This window comes from Anolis sagrei, chromosome 8, assembly GCF_037176765.1.
Source record: "Anolis sagrei isolate rAnoSag1 chromosome 8, rAnoSag1.mat, whole genome shotgun sequence".
In the NCBI taxonomy this organism is placed as follows: domain Eukaryota; kingdom Metazoa; phylum Chordata; class Lepidosauria; order Squamata; family Dactyloidae; genus Anolis; species Anolis sagrei.
The window spans coordinates 3480468-3495000 of NC_090028.1; the positions used below are offsets into that span (position 1 = coordinate 3480468).

Here is a 14533-nt window from a genome sequence, read left to right on the forward strand (position 1 = left end):
TTCCCTCCTTTCTTCACTCCTTCCTTCCCTCCCTCCTTCTCTACATCATTTCTTATGTCTCTTTCCTTCATTCTTTCTCTCTTTCCTTCCTTCCTTCTTTCCTTCCCTTCCGCTTTCATTCCTTCCCTCTTTTTCTTTCCTTTTCTTCTACCGTCCCTCCTTTTTTCCTTCCTTCACCACTTTTTCTTTCCCTTCTTTCTCTTCTTCCTTCTCTAACTTTCTTTCCTTCCTTTCTTCTCTCCTTCCTTCCCTCTTTCACTCCTCCTTCTCTCCATCCTTTCCCATGTCTCTTTCCTTCATTCTTTCTCTCTTTCCTTCTCAACAAATTCAGCATAGTTTGTGCCACAAAAATGAAGTTTCTGGAGTATGGATTGCACAATTAAATAGGAAATAAACCTTTCAAACCAGGAACAGAAATATTTTTCAAACAATGTTAGTTTTATAGTTGCCAATGGGTTGCTGCTCCTGTTGTTGTTTGTGTTGCGTTCCTTCAAGTCATTTCTGATTTCTTATGAACCTATCACTGGCTTTTCATGGCCCTATTTGGGTCAAGTTCCTCCTTGATTTGAGGTCGAGAGAGTGTATCTTGCCCTAGCTCTGATGTGGATTTGGGCTTGGTTGTATTTTAATATTTTAATGGATAATTATAACTTTGTAGTTTTATCAAATGTTTATCTGTTTTGTATTGTTTTTGTTTGTCACTCTATTGTCGAGGGCTTTCGTGGCTGGAATCACTGGGTTGTTGTAGGTTTTTTCGGCCATGGTCTAGAGGCATTCTCTCCTGACGTTTCGCCTGCATCTATGGCAAGCATCCTCAGAGGTAGTGAGGTCCTGTTGTTTGTCACTGTTGGCATCTAATGGTTGCCGGTTGTAAGCCGCCCTGAGTCCCCACTCGGGAGTTGAGAAGGAGACTAAAGTGAAGCTATCCCTGGCTTCTCTTGTCAGTATTTGTTTAGAGAAGGTTTGCTGTAGCCTTCTTCCTTTGAGGCTGAGAGTGTGTGACTTGGACTCGATCCACAACGTAACCCCTTTGAGTCTTTTGATTATGAGCCTAAGGTGAACCTAAGAAATAATAATATATTATTACTATTGTATTGTTGTTGTTGTTATTATTATTATTATTATTATTAGCTGGATTTCGTATCACAAAATCACAAGTCGATCACTTCCCAAGTGTCTAGGACAATGTGATGTATTTTCGAATGATGTGCGCAGATCCAAGTCAGGTGGCCTTTTGCAGCTTACAGCTTGTAATTTTGTCAATATTTATTGTTTTCCAATGCCAACTGAGATCTTTTGGTACGATACTCAGTGTGCCAATGACCACTGGGACCACCTGTCCTGGTTTATGCAATCAGAGCCTTTGCAGTTTGATTTTGAGGTCCTGATAAACGGCTGAATTTTTCGTGTTGCTTTTCCTCAATGCGGCTGTCATCTGGTATGGCAACATCCATTATTATTATTATTTTACTGACACAAAACCAGCTTGTGATCCCACCAGTTCTTTGTCGCAGGCAGATGGTGTTTGTGGCACAAGTTCCAATTAATCATCTGAGCAACGGTGTTGTGCCTCTGCTTGGAGTCTGTCCACGATCTTCTTGCAGCACCTGAGGATGGGATCTATTGTTTCATCTGCTTCCTTGCAGAGTCTACACTTGGGATCTGTCGTTGACTTTTCAATTCTGTCTTTGGTGGCATTATCATTATCATTATATTTATTTTACTGACACAAAAACACAGTATGTCACAGCAAACGAGATCTCTCTGCTGGATTTCATATCATAAAATCCCAAGTCGAACACTTCCCAAGCGTCTAGGACTGTGTGATGTATTTTCGAATGATGTGCGCAGATCAAAGTCAGGTGGCCTTTTGCAAAAAAAAATTTGTTGTGATTTTGTCAATGTTTATTGTTTCCAAATGCCGGCTGAGATCTTTTGGCACGGCACCCAGTGCGCCAATGACCACTGGGACCACCTGGACTGGTTGATGCAGTCAGAGCCTTTGCAGTTCGATTTTGAGGTCCTGATCACGGCTGAGTTTTTCCTATTGTTTTTCCTCAATGCGGCTGTCATCTGGAATGGCGACATCAATAATCCAGACTTTTTTCTTTTCCACAATCGTGATGTCTGGCGTGTTGTGTTCCAAAACTTTGTCAGTCTGGATTCAAAAGTCCCACAGTATATTTGCATGTTCATTTTCCACGACCTTTGCAGGTTTATGATCCCACCAATTCTTTGCTGCTGGCAGGTGGTACTTGTGACATAAGTGAATCATCTGGGCCACAGAGTTGTGCCTCTGTTTGTGGTCCGTCTGTGCGATTTTCTTGCAACAGCTGAGGAGATGGTCCATGGTTTCATCCGCTTCCTTGCACAGTCTGCATTTTGGGTCATCCGCTGTTTTTTCAATCCTGGCCTTAATTGCATTGGTTCTGATGGCCTGCAAGAATCAGGCCTTATTACTATTATTATTATTATTATTATTATTATTATTATTGTATTGTTGAAGGCTTTCATGGCTGGAATCACTGGGTTGTTGTAGGTTTTTTTGGGCTATATGGCCATGTTCTAGAGCAGTGTTTCTCAACCTGGGGGTCGGGACCCCTGGGGGGGTCGCGAGGAGGTATCAGAGGGGTCGCCGCAGACCATCAGAAAATACAGTATTTTCTGTTGGTCGTGGGGGTTCTGAGTGGGAAGTTTGGCCAAATTCTATTGTTGGTGAGGTTCAGAATGCTCTTTGATTGTAGGTGAACTATAAATCCCACTAAATACAACTCCCAAATGTCAAAGTCTTTCTCCCCCAAATTCCATCTGTGTTCATATTTGGGCACATGGAATATTCATGCCAAGTTTGGTCCAGATCCATCATTGTTTGAGTCCACAGTGCTGTCTGGGTGTAGGTGAACTAAAACTCCAAAACTTGAGGTCAGTGCCCACCAAACCCTTCCAGTATTTTATGTTGGTTGTGGGAGTTCTGTGTGCCAAGTTGGGTTCAAGTCCAAGCTCAGAATGCTCTTTGATTGTAATGAACTATAAATCCCAGCAACTACAACTCCCAAAAGTCAAGGTCTATTTTCCCCAGGCTCCACCAGTGTTCACATTTGTGCATATTGAGTATTTGTGCCAAGTTTGGTCCAGATCCACCATTGCGTGAGTCCACAGTGCTCTCTGGATATAGGTGAACTACAACTCCCAAACTCAATGTCAATACCCACCAAATCCTTCCAGTATTGACCTTGAGTTCTGTGTGCCAAATTTGGTTCAAATCCATCGCTGGAGTTCAGAATGCTCTTTGATTATAGGTGAACTATAAATCCCAGTAGCTACAACTTCCAAATTACAAAATCAATCCTCCCCCAACTCCACTAGCATTCACATGTGGGTGCATTGGGTATTTGTGTCCACCTTGGTCCAGTGAATGAAAATACATCTTGCATATCTAATATTTACATTATGATTTATAACAGTAGTAAAATGACTGTTATGAAGTAGCAAGAGAAACAACGTTATGGTTGGGGGTCAACACAACAGGAGGGACTGTATTCAGGGGTCACGCCATTAGGAAGGTTGAGAACCACTGATCTATACTCTACAATCATAATAACAATAGCAATGTATACGGTATGTACGTGCTGTGCCTGATATTCAATATAGCACCATGCAGATATACATACTCCATTCAATACAAGCTGGGGATCCCTGATCCAAAATGCTTGGGATCAGAAATCTTTGGAGTTTTCCCTCTTGTACAGCCACTTTTTAGAAAAGATAATTTGCTTTGGGTTTGAATCCAGGAACTGCAGAAAACATTGGGTTTCTTTAGAGGGTAGAAGATTTTTCTCACTTCCTATGGGATCAATCTAGTTTGTAACTGTGAGTTGTTTGTAAGTTGGATGTTTGTAACTCGGGGACTGCCTGTCCTTGCAACTCTCTCTCTTCTTAAATATGCTTTTGCAAAGTTCCTTTCCAGGTGGGCTTCTTCTCTGACACAGGGTCCTGTGTTGGAGGACCCAGTCCAAAATCAAACCATCCGCTTTGGGTTTTAGTCCGAATATCTCACACCCAATCCCTTCCTCAGAGGGAACTCAAGGAAAGGTGTGTCTGACACTTCCTCTCCCCGGTGGGAGAAAAGTTCAGACTAGAACCCAGATCAGATCTCTTACAGAGAAACCACAATTAGATTATTATTATTATTATTATTATTATTATTAAATATTATTAAATATTATTAAATATTATTAGATATTATTAAAAAGGTAAAGGTAGTCCCCTGACATTAAGTCCAGTCATGTCTGACTCTGGGGTGTGGTGCTCATCTCCATTTCTAAGCCGAAGAGCCAGCGTTGTCCGTAGACACCTCCAAGGTCATGTGGCCGGCATGACTGCATGTAGCGCTGTTACCTTCCCGCCGGAGCGGTACCTATTGATCTACTCACATTTGCATGTTTTCGAACTGCTAGGTTGGCAGAAGCTAGGGCTGACAGCGGAAGCTCACGCCGCTCCCCGGAATCGAACCTGCGACCTTTCGATCAACAAGCTCAGCAGCTCAGTGCTTTAACCCACTGCGCCACCGGGGGCTCCATATTAGATATTATTAGATATTATTAGATATTATTAAATATTATTAAATATTATTAAATATTATTAAATATTATTATACTGTATTTGCGGTATAATATAACAATACTGTACAATATAATAGTACTGTACTTATTACCCGCCTGTCTTGACATCATGAAAGCAAGAGATACAACACTATTCAAAGACATGCAACAAGAAGCGCAACAGTTCAAATACAAGTTGAAATCCACACAGTTCAGAGAAAGTTCGCACTAAAAGCCGGAGCACCTGGATCTTTCTTTCTCTCTTTCTTATACTCACACCATTCCATACAAGAGTTGTAAATAAGAAATAATGGCGTATACATATACATACATAGATTCACACTAGAATCCAGAACACCTGGGTCTTCTTTCCTCTCTCTCTCTCCTCTTTCTTTCTTTCTTTTTCTCTCACCTTCTCTTTCTTTTTTCTTTCTTCCTTCTTCTATCTCCTTCCTTCCTTTCTCTCTCTTTCTCTTTCTTTTTTCTTCTCCTCACTCTCTTTCCTTTTTCTTTCTTTCTTTCTTTCTCTCTCCTTCCTTCCTTCCTTCCTTTCTCTCTATCTCTCCTTCTCTTTTTTCTTCTCTCCTCCCTCTCTCTCCTTCTTTTTCTTTCTTCCCTCCTTCCTTCCTCTCTCTCTCCTTCTTTTTTCTTTCCTTCTTTCTTTTCTTCCTTCCTTCCTCTCTCCCTCCTTTCTTTCTTTCTTTCTTTTCTTTCTCTCTTTCTTTCATCCTTCCTCTCTCTCCTCCTTTTTCTTTCTTTCTTTCTTCTCTCTCTTTCTTTCCTTCCTCTCTCTCTCTCCTCCTTTTTCTTTTTATTTCTTTTCTCTCTCTCTCTCTTCCTTTCTCTTTCCTACTTTTTCTTTCTTCCTTCCTTCCTTCCTTCCTTCCTTCCTCTCTCCCTCCTTTTTCCCCTTCTTTCTTTCTTTTCTTTCTCTCTCTCTTCCTTCCTTCCTCTCTCTCTCCTCCCTTTTCTTTTTATTTCTTTTCTCTCTCTCTCTCTTCCTTCCTTCCTTCCTTCCTCTCTCTCCTACTTTTTCTTTCTTTCTTTCTTTCTTCCATCCTTCCTCCCTCTCCCTTCTTCTTTTGCTTTCTTCATTCCTTTCCCCCTTTACACTCACACCATTCCATACAGGAGTTGTAAATAATAAAAACATATCTAAAGTTTGCACTAGAGCCCAGAGAGAGTTCGGTCTTTCTCTTGCACTCACACCATTCCATACAAGAGTAGTAAACAATAAATAATCCATACATATATAAAGTTGACAGCAAAACCCAGAGCAGCTTGGCCTTCCTTCCTTCCTTCCTTTCTCTTACACTCACACCATTTGATACAGGAGTTGTAAATGATAAATAATGACATACATATATAAAGTTGACACTACAACCCAGAGATGTTCGGCCTTCCTTCCTTCCTTCCTTCCTTCCTTCCTTTCTTTCTCTGACACTCACACCATTCCATACAGGAGTTGGCAATAATAAATAATTATATACATATATAAAGTTCACACTAAAATCCAAAGCAGCTCCTTCCTTCCTCTCTTTCTTCTTCCTTCCTTTCTTTTTTTCCTCTCATTCTCTTACACTCACACCAATTCCATACAGGAGTTGTCAATAATTAATAATGACATGTCTATATAAAGTTCTCACTAGAATCCAGAGCAGCTCTTTCCTTCCTTTTTCTCATTCTCTTACACTCACACCATTCCATACAGGAGTTGTCAATAATTAATAATAATATGCCTATATAAAATTCACACTAGAATCCAGAGCAGTTCTGTCTTCCTTCCTTCCTTCCTTCTTTCCTTCCTTCCTTCCTTCCTTCCTTCCTTCCTTCCTTCCTTCCTTTTCTCCCTCTGAGACTCACACCATTCCATACAGGAGTTGTCAATAATAAATAATGACATATATAATCAAAGTTCTCACTAGAACCCAGAGCAGTTCTGTTTTCCTTCCTTCTCCCTCTCTCCCTTCCTTCCTTCCTTCCTTCCTTCCTTCCTTCCTTTCCTCACTCTTACACTCAAACCATTCCATACATGAGTTGTCAATAATAATGACATACATAATACAAAGTTCTCACTAGAACCCAGAGCAGTTCTGTCTTCCTTCCTTCCCCCCTCTCTCAATCCCACCCTCTCCCTTCCTTCCTTCCTTTTCTATTACACTCACACCATTCCATAGAGAAGTGGTCAATAATAATACATGCATAATATAAAGTTCACACTAGAACCCAGAGCAGCTCAGTCTTCTTTCCTTCCTTCTTCCCTTCTCCCTCAATCCCCCCCCCCTCTCTTCCTTCCTTTTCTCTCTATTACACTCACACCATAGAGAAGTGGTCAATAATAAGCAATACATACATAATATTAAGTTCACACTAGAACCCAGAGCAGATCAATCTTTCTTTCTTTCTCCTTCCTTCCTTCCTTCCTTCCTTCTTCCTCTCTCTCTCAATCCTTCCCTCTCTCTCTTCCTTCCTTCTTTTTCTCTCTATTACACTCACACCATTCCATAGAGAAGTGGTCAATAATAAACAAAACATACATAATATAAAGTTCATACTAGAACCCAGAGCAGCTCAGTCTTCCTTCCTTCCTTCCTCTCTTCCTTCCTCTCTCTCAGTCCCCCCTCTTTTCCTTCCTTCCTTCCTTCCTTCCTTCCTTCCTTTTCTCTCTATTAACTCACACCATTTCATAGTGAAGTGGTCAATAATAAATAATGGCATACATAATATAAAGTTCACACTAGAACCCAGAGCAGCTCAGTCTTACTTTCTTTCTTTTTCTCTCTGACACTCACACCATTCCATACAGGAGTTGTCGATAGTAAATGATTATAGTATATACATATATCAAGTTCACACTAAAATCCAGAACAGCTCCTTCCTTCCTCTCTTTCTTCTTCCTTCCTTCCTTTCTCTCTCTCGTTCTCTTACACTCATACCATTCCGTACAGGAGTTGTCAATAATTAATAATGATATGCCTATATAAAGTTCACACTAGAATCCAGAGCAGTTGTCTTCCTTCCTTCCTTCCTTCCGTCCTTCCTTCCTTCCTTCCCCTCTCTCTCAATCCCCCCTCTCCCTTCCTTCCTTCCTTTTCCCTCTATTACACTCACACCATTCTATAGAGGAGTGGTCAATAATAAATAATATATACATAATAATAAGTTCATGCTAGAACCCAGAGCAGCTCAGTCTTCCTTCCTTCCTTCCTTCCTTCCTTCCTTCCTTCCTTCCTTCCTTCCTTCCTTCCTTTTCTCTCTATTACACTCACACCATGCATATAGGAGTTGTCAATAATAAACAGTACATACATAAATGTAAAGTTAACACTAGAACCCAGAGCAACTCAGGCTTACTTTCTTTCTTTTTCTCTCTGACACTCACACCATTCCATAGAGAAGTGGTCAATAATAAATAATGTCATACATAATAATAAGTTCATGCTAGAACCCAGAGCAGCTCAGCCTTCCTTCCTTCCTTCCTTCCTTCCTTCCTTCCTTCCTTCCTTCCTTCCTTCCTTCTTTCCCTCTATTACACTCACTCCATTCCATACAGGAGTTGTCAATAATAAATCATGTCATACATAAGACAAAGTTCACACTAGAACCCAGAACAGCTCAGCCTTCCTTCCTTCCTTCCCCCCTCTCTCAATCCCACTCTCTCTCTCTTCCTTCCTTCCTTTTCTCTCTATTACACTCACACCATTCCATAGAGAAGTGGTCAATAATAAACAATACATACATAATACAAAGTTCACACCAGAACCCAGAACAGCTCGGTCTTTCTTTCTTCCTTCCTTCCTTCCACTCTCTCTCAATTCTTCTCTGTCACTCACTCACTTTCTTTCTTTCTCTCTCTCTCACACTCACACCATTCCATGCAGGAGTTGTCAATAATAAACCATGACATACATAATACAAAGTTCACACTAGAACCCAGAGCAGCTCAGTCTTCCTTCCTTCCTTCCTCTCTCTTTCTCTTCCTTCCTTCCTTCCTCTCTCTCTCTCTCTCCCTTCCTTCCTTCCTTCCTTTTCTCTCTATTACACTCACACCATGCCATACAGGAGTTGTCAATAATAAACAATACATACATAAAGTTCACACTAGAACCCAGAGCTGCTCAGTCTTCCTTCCTTCCTTCCTTCCTTCCCTCTTTCCTCTCTCTCTTAATCTCCCCCTCCCTTCCTTCCTTCCTTCCTTCCTTCCTTCCTTCCTTCCTTCCTTTTCTCTCTATTACACTCACTCCATTCCATACAGGAGTTGTCAATAATAAATAATGACATACATAATACAAAGTTCACACTAGAACCCGGAACAGCTCAGTCTTCCTTCCTTCCTTCCTTCCTTCATTCCTTCCTTCCTTCCTTCCCCTCTCTCTCAATCCTTCCCTCTCTCCCTTCCTTCCTTTTCTCTCTATTACACTCACACCATTCCATACAGGAGTTGTCAATAATAAATAATATATACATAATATAAAGTTCACACTAGAACCCAAAGCAGCTCAGTCTTACTTTCTTTCTTTTTCTCTCTGACACTCACACCATTCCATACAGGAGTTGTCAATAATTAATAATGATATGCCTATATAAAGTTCACACTAGAATCCAGAGCAGTTCTGTCTTCCTTCTTTCCTTCCCCTCTCTCTCAATCCCACTCTCTCTCTCTCTTCCTTCCTTCCTTCCTTCCTTCCTTCCTTTTCTCCCTCTTACACTCACACCATTCCATACAGGAGTTGTCAATAATAAATAATTATATACATAATACAAAGTTCACACTAGAACCCAGAGCAGCTCAGTCTTTCTTCCATCCTTCCTTCCTTCCTTCCTTCCTTCCTCTCTCTCTCAATTCCTCTCTCTCTCTTTCTCTCTCTCTCTCTCTCTTTCTCTCTCACACTCACACCATTCCATACAGGAGTTGTCAATAATAAATAATGACATACGATATGTAAAGTTCACACTAGAACCCAGAGCCAGAGTCTTTCTTCCCCCCTCTTTCTCTCTCTTACACTCACACCATTCCATACAAGAGTTTACCACTAACACATAACATTGGCACTAGAACCCAGAGCGGATCCCTCCGCAAGACCTCCCGACGCGGAACTCGGTGGAAGTTCGGACTAGAACCCGGCGCGGATGCCACTCTCTCCAAAATAGGGGCGGGTCCCGGTATCCGCGCCCACCCGAGGGAGACTCACCTGGGCCTCTTCTTCCTCCTCCTCCTGTCCGCATCTTGGGGGAAGCCAAGGCAAGGAGAGCCTTTGGGGCGCTCAGGAGCCGCGCATCATCTTCCCCTTCTTCCTCCTCCTTCTCTTCCTCCTCCGTCTCCCTTGTATGATCCTTCTTTGCTGGGGGGAGGGAGGAGGGTCCCTCCTCTTCCCTGCTTCCTCGTCTTTTTCCTCCTCTTCTTTGCCCCGGCAAACTGCGCGGGAGCGGAGCCGCGATGCGCCCTCGTTCTCTTTCTCCTCCTCCTCCTCCTCCTCTTCCCTCCTTCCCTCCTTCCTTGGCCGCGCCCTCCTCTCTCTCTCTCTCCTCCTTTCCCGAGGAGGGAGGGGGACACAGCCATTCCGCCAGCCGTCTCCCCCTCCTTTCCTCATTCCCTTCCCTTCTCCTTTCCTTTTCCTTCCCTTCCCTTTCCTCTCTCTATCTCTCTCCAAAACACAAGGACCCTCTGAACCCCTTTCTTTCTCCTTTCCATCCTCCTCCCTTTCGTTTCCTATCTCTTTCCTCCTACCCTTCCCTTCCTCCTTTCCTTTGCTTTCCTTTCTCCTTCCCGTCCCTTGCATTCCCCTTCGCTTCGCTTCCCTTCTTCCTTTCCTTTCCTCTCCTCTCCTTCCCTTCCCTTTCTCTTTCCCTTCCCTTGCATTCTCCTTTCCTTCCATTCCCTTCTTTCCTTTCCTTTCCTTTCCTTTCCTTTCTCTTTCCCTTCCCTTGCATTCTCCTTTCCTTCCATTACCTTCCTCCTTTCCTTTCCCTTCCTTTCTTTTTTTCCTTTCCCTTGCAGTCTCCTTCCCTTCCTCCTTTCCTTTCCCTTCCTTTCCCTTTCTCTTTCCTTTCCCTTGCATTCTCCTTCTCTTCTTTTCCTTTCCTTCGCTTTCTCTTTCCCTTCCCTTGCATTCTCCTTTCCTTTCCCTTCCTTTCTCTTTCTCTTTCCTTTCCCTTGCATTCTCTTTCCCTTCTTCTTTTCCTTTCCTTTCCTTCCCTTTCTCTTTCCCTTCCCTTGCATTCTCCTTTCCTTTCCTTTCTCTTTCTCCTTTCCCTTGCATTCTCCTTCCCTCCTTCTTTTCCTTTCCTTTCCTTCCCTTTCACTTTCCCTTCCCTTGCATTCTCCTTCCCTTCTTTTCCTTTCCTTTCCTTTCTTTTCCTTCCCTTTCTCTTTCCCTTCCCTTGCATTCTCCTTCCCTTCCTTTCTTCCTTTCCTTTCTCTTTCCCTTCTCTTGCCTTCTCCTTTCCTTCCATTCCCTTCCTCCTTCCCTTCCCTTCCTCCTTTCCTTTCTCTTTCCTTTCCCTTGCATTCTCCTTCCCTTCTTTTCCTTTCCTTTCTTTTCCTTCCCTTTCTCTTTCCCTTCCCTTGCATTCTCCTTTCCTTTCCCTTTCTCTTTCCTTTCCCTTGCATTCTCCTTCCCTTCTTCTTTTCCTTTCCTTTCCTTCCCTTTCTCTTTCCCTTCCCTTGCATTCTCCTTTCCTTTCCCTTCCTTTCTCTTTCCTTTCCCTTGCATTCTCCTTCCCTTCTTTTCCTTTCCTTCCCTTCCCTTCCCTTTCACTTTCCCTTCCCTTGCATTCTCCTTCCCTTCCCTTCCCTTTCCTTTACTTCTCTCTTTCCCTTCCCTTGCATTCTTCTTCCCTTCCCTTCTTCCTTTACTTTCCTTCCCTCCTCTTTCCTTTCCCTTTTCTTTCCCTTCTCTTGCATTCTCCTTTCCTTTCTCTCTCTTTCTCTTTCACTTCCCTTGCATTCTCCTTTGCTTTCCTTCCTCCTTCCTTTCCTTTCTCTTTACCTTCCCTTGCACTTTCCTTTCCTTCCTCCATTCCTTCTTCTTTTCCTTTCTCCTTCCCTCTGCTATCACTTCCTTTCTTTCCATTCCTTTCTCCTTCCTTTCCTTCTTTTCCCTTCTCCTCTTCTCTTTCTTTTCTCCTTTCCCTTCCTTCCTTTCCTTTCTCTTTTTCTTTCCCCTTTCTTTTTCTTTCTCCTTCCCTACCCCTTCCCTTTCTCTTTCCTTTCCCTTCCTTTCTCCTTCCCTTCCCCCTTCCTTTCCCTTCCATTCCCTTTCCCTACTTCCATTTCTCCTCTCCTCTCTTTCCTTTCTCCTTCCCTTCCCTTTCTTCATTCCTTCCCTTCCTTTCTCTTTCATTTCCTTTCTCCTTCCATTCCTTCCCTTTCTCCATTCCTACCTTTCCTTTTTTCTCTTTCCCTTTCCTTCTTAACTTCCCTTCCCTTTCTCCTTCCCTTCTCTTTTTCTCTCCTTCACTTCATTTCTTTTCTCCATTTCTCCATCCTTTCCTTCCCTTCTTCCTTCTCTTCACTTTTTTCTCTTTCCCTTTCCTTTTTCTCCTTCTCTTTCCTTTCTCCTCCCTTCCCTTTCCCTTTCTTTCTCCTACCCTTCCCTTCCCTTTCCATTCTTCTTTCCTATCTCCTCCCTTTGTGTTCCTTTCCTTCCATTCCCTTCATTTCTCCATCTTTTCCTGTCCCTTTTCCTTTCTCTTTCCCTTTCCTTTCTCCCCCTTCTCTTCACTCTCTTTCCTTTCTCCTACCCTTCCCTTCCCTATTCCTTTCTTCTTTCCTATCTCCTCCCTTTGTTTTCCTTCCAATTCCCTTCATTTCGCCATCCTTTCCTATCTCTTTTCCTTTCTCTTTCCCTTTCCTTTCTCCTTTCCTTCTCCTCACTTTCTTTCCTTCCTCCTTCCTTCCCTTTCCTCCCTTTCCCACCTTTCCTTTCTCCTACCCTTCCCTTTCAATTCTTCTTTCCTATCTTCTCCCTTTGTTTTCCTTCCATTCCCTCCATTTCTCCATCCTTTCCTATCTCTTTTCCTTTCTCTTTCCCTTTCCTTTCTCCTTTCCTTCTCTTCACTTTCTTTCTTTTCTCCCTCCTTCCCTTTCCTTCCTTTCCCTCCTTCCCTTTCCTTTCTCCTACCCTTCCCTTTCCCTTTCCATTCTTCTTTCCTATCTCCTCCCTTTGTTTTCCTTTCCTTTCTTTCCATTCCCTTCCTTTCTCCATCCTTTCCTGTCTCTTTCCCTTTCCTTTCTCCTTTCCTTCTCTTCACTTTCTTTCTTTTCTCCCTCCTTCCCTTTCCTTCCTTTCCCCCCTTCCCTTTCCTTTCTCCTACCCTTCCCTTTCCCTTTCCATTCTTCTTTCCTATCTCCTCCCTTTGTTTTCCTTTCCTTTCTTTCCATTCCCTTCCTTTCTCCATCCTTTCCTGTCTCTTTCCCTTTCCTTTCTCCTTTCCTTCTCTTCACTTTCTTTCTTTTCTCCCTCCTTCCCTTTCCTTTCTCCTACCCTTCCCTTTCCCTTTCCATTCTTCTTTCCTATCTCCCCCTTTTTTCCTTCCATTCCCTTCATTTCTCCATCCTTTCCTCTCTCTTTTCCTTTCCCTTTCCTTTCTCCTTCCCTTCACTGTCTTTCCTTTCTCTCCCTTCCCTTTCCTTTCTCTTACCCTTCCCCTTTCTATCCTTCTTTCCTATCTCCTCCCTTTGTTTTCCTTTCCTTCCATTCCCTTCATTTCTCCATCCTCTTCCCTTTCCCTTTCCATTCTTCTTTCCTATCTCCTCCCTCTGCTTCCCTTTCTTTCCTCCTCCGCCATGACAGCCTCCCTCCCTGCACAGATAAGGGAGGGAAGGGGCTGGAGAGGAGACCCCCCATTCCCCATTGAAGGAAGGAGGCTCTTTTTCCCCTTTAAATCCCAGGAATCCGAGGCTCCTCCTCTTTCTTCTTTCTCCTTTGCAGGTCGGGACCCTCCTGGGAAAGCCTGGCATCTAGGCGCGCGCACCTTGCCATCACGAGCCAGGCGGGAGCGCGCACTGAAGGAGGAGGAGGAGGAGAGGGAGGGAGGGAGGGAGAGCCTCTGGGATTCTGTCCGCTCCGGGCTCTAGTCCGAACTAGAACTAATCCCCTTTCATTGCCTTGGTTCAATGCTATGGAGCCAGGGAGGGTGTAGTTTGACCAGGTCCTGAGCCTTCTCTGGCAAAGTATGCTGGTGCTTCAGCAAACTACAAATCCCAGCATGGCATAGCATTGATCCCAAGCCATTAAATGAGAAAATATTATTATTATTATTATTATTATTATTATTATTATTATTATTTATAATAATAATAAATGCCCCATTGAGGGGGAAATTGTGTCATTATTATTATTATTTATAATAATAATAATAATAATAATAATAATAAATGCCCCATTTAGGGAAAAATTGTGTCATTATTATTATTATTATTATTATTATTATTTATAATAATAATAATTGCCCCATTGAGGGGAAAATTGTGTCTTTATTATTATTATTATTTATAATAATAATAATATTAATAATAATAATAAATGCCCAATTGAGGGAAAATTGTGTCTTTATTATTATTATTATTATTGTTTATAATAATAATAATAAATGCCCCATTGAGGGAAAATTGTGTCATTATTATTATTATTATTATAAATAATAATAATAATAATAAATGCCCCATTGAGGGAAAAATTGTGTCATTATTATTATTATTATTATTATTTATAATAATAATAATAATAATAAATGCCCCATTGAGGGGAAAATTGTGTCTTTATTATTATTATTATTATTATAAATAATAATAATAATAATAAATGCCCCATTGAGGGAAAAATTGTGTCTTTATTATTATTATTATTATTATTATTTATAATAATAATAATAAATGCCCCATTGAGGGGAAAAATTGTGTATTTATTATTATTATTATTATTATTAAA

The 14533-nt window shown here is 41.9% G+C and overlaps 1 protein-coding gene across 1 annotated transcript in view; it reads right to left on the bottom strand.

Moving 5' to 3' along the window:
- CHST8 (carbohydrate sulfotransferase 8) overlaps window positions 1-10195 on the bottom strand; it is a 482689-nt gene extending 472494 nt beyond the window's left edge. Inside the window, exon 1 of the mRNA XM_060788459.2 lies at window positions 9794-10195. The gene's annotated coding sequence lies outside the window, so the exon portion shown is untranslated. The remainder of the gene's footprint in view (window positions 1-9793) is intronic.
- Window positions 10196-14533: the final 4338 nt, after the last annotated feature.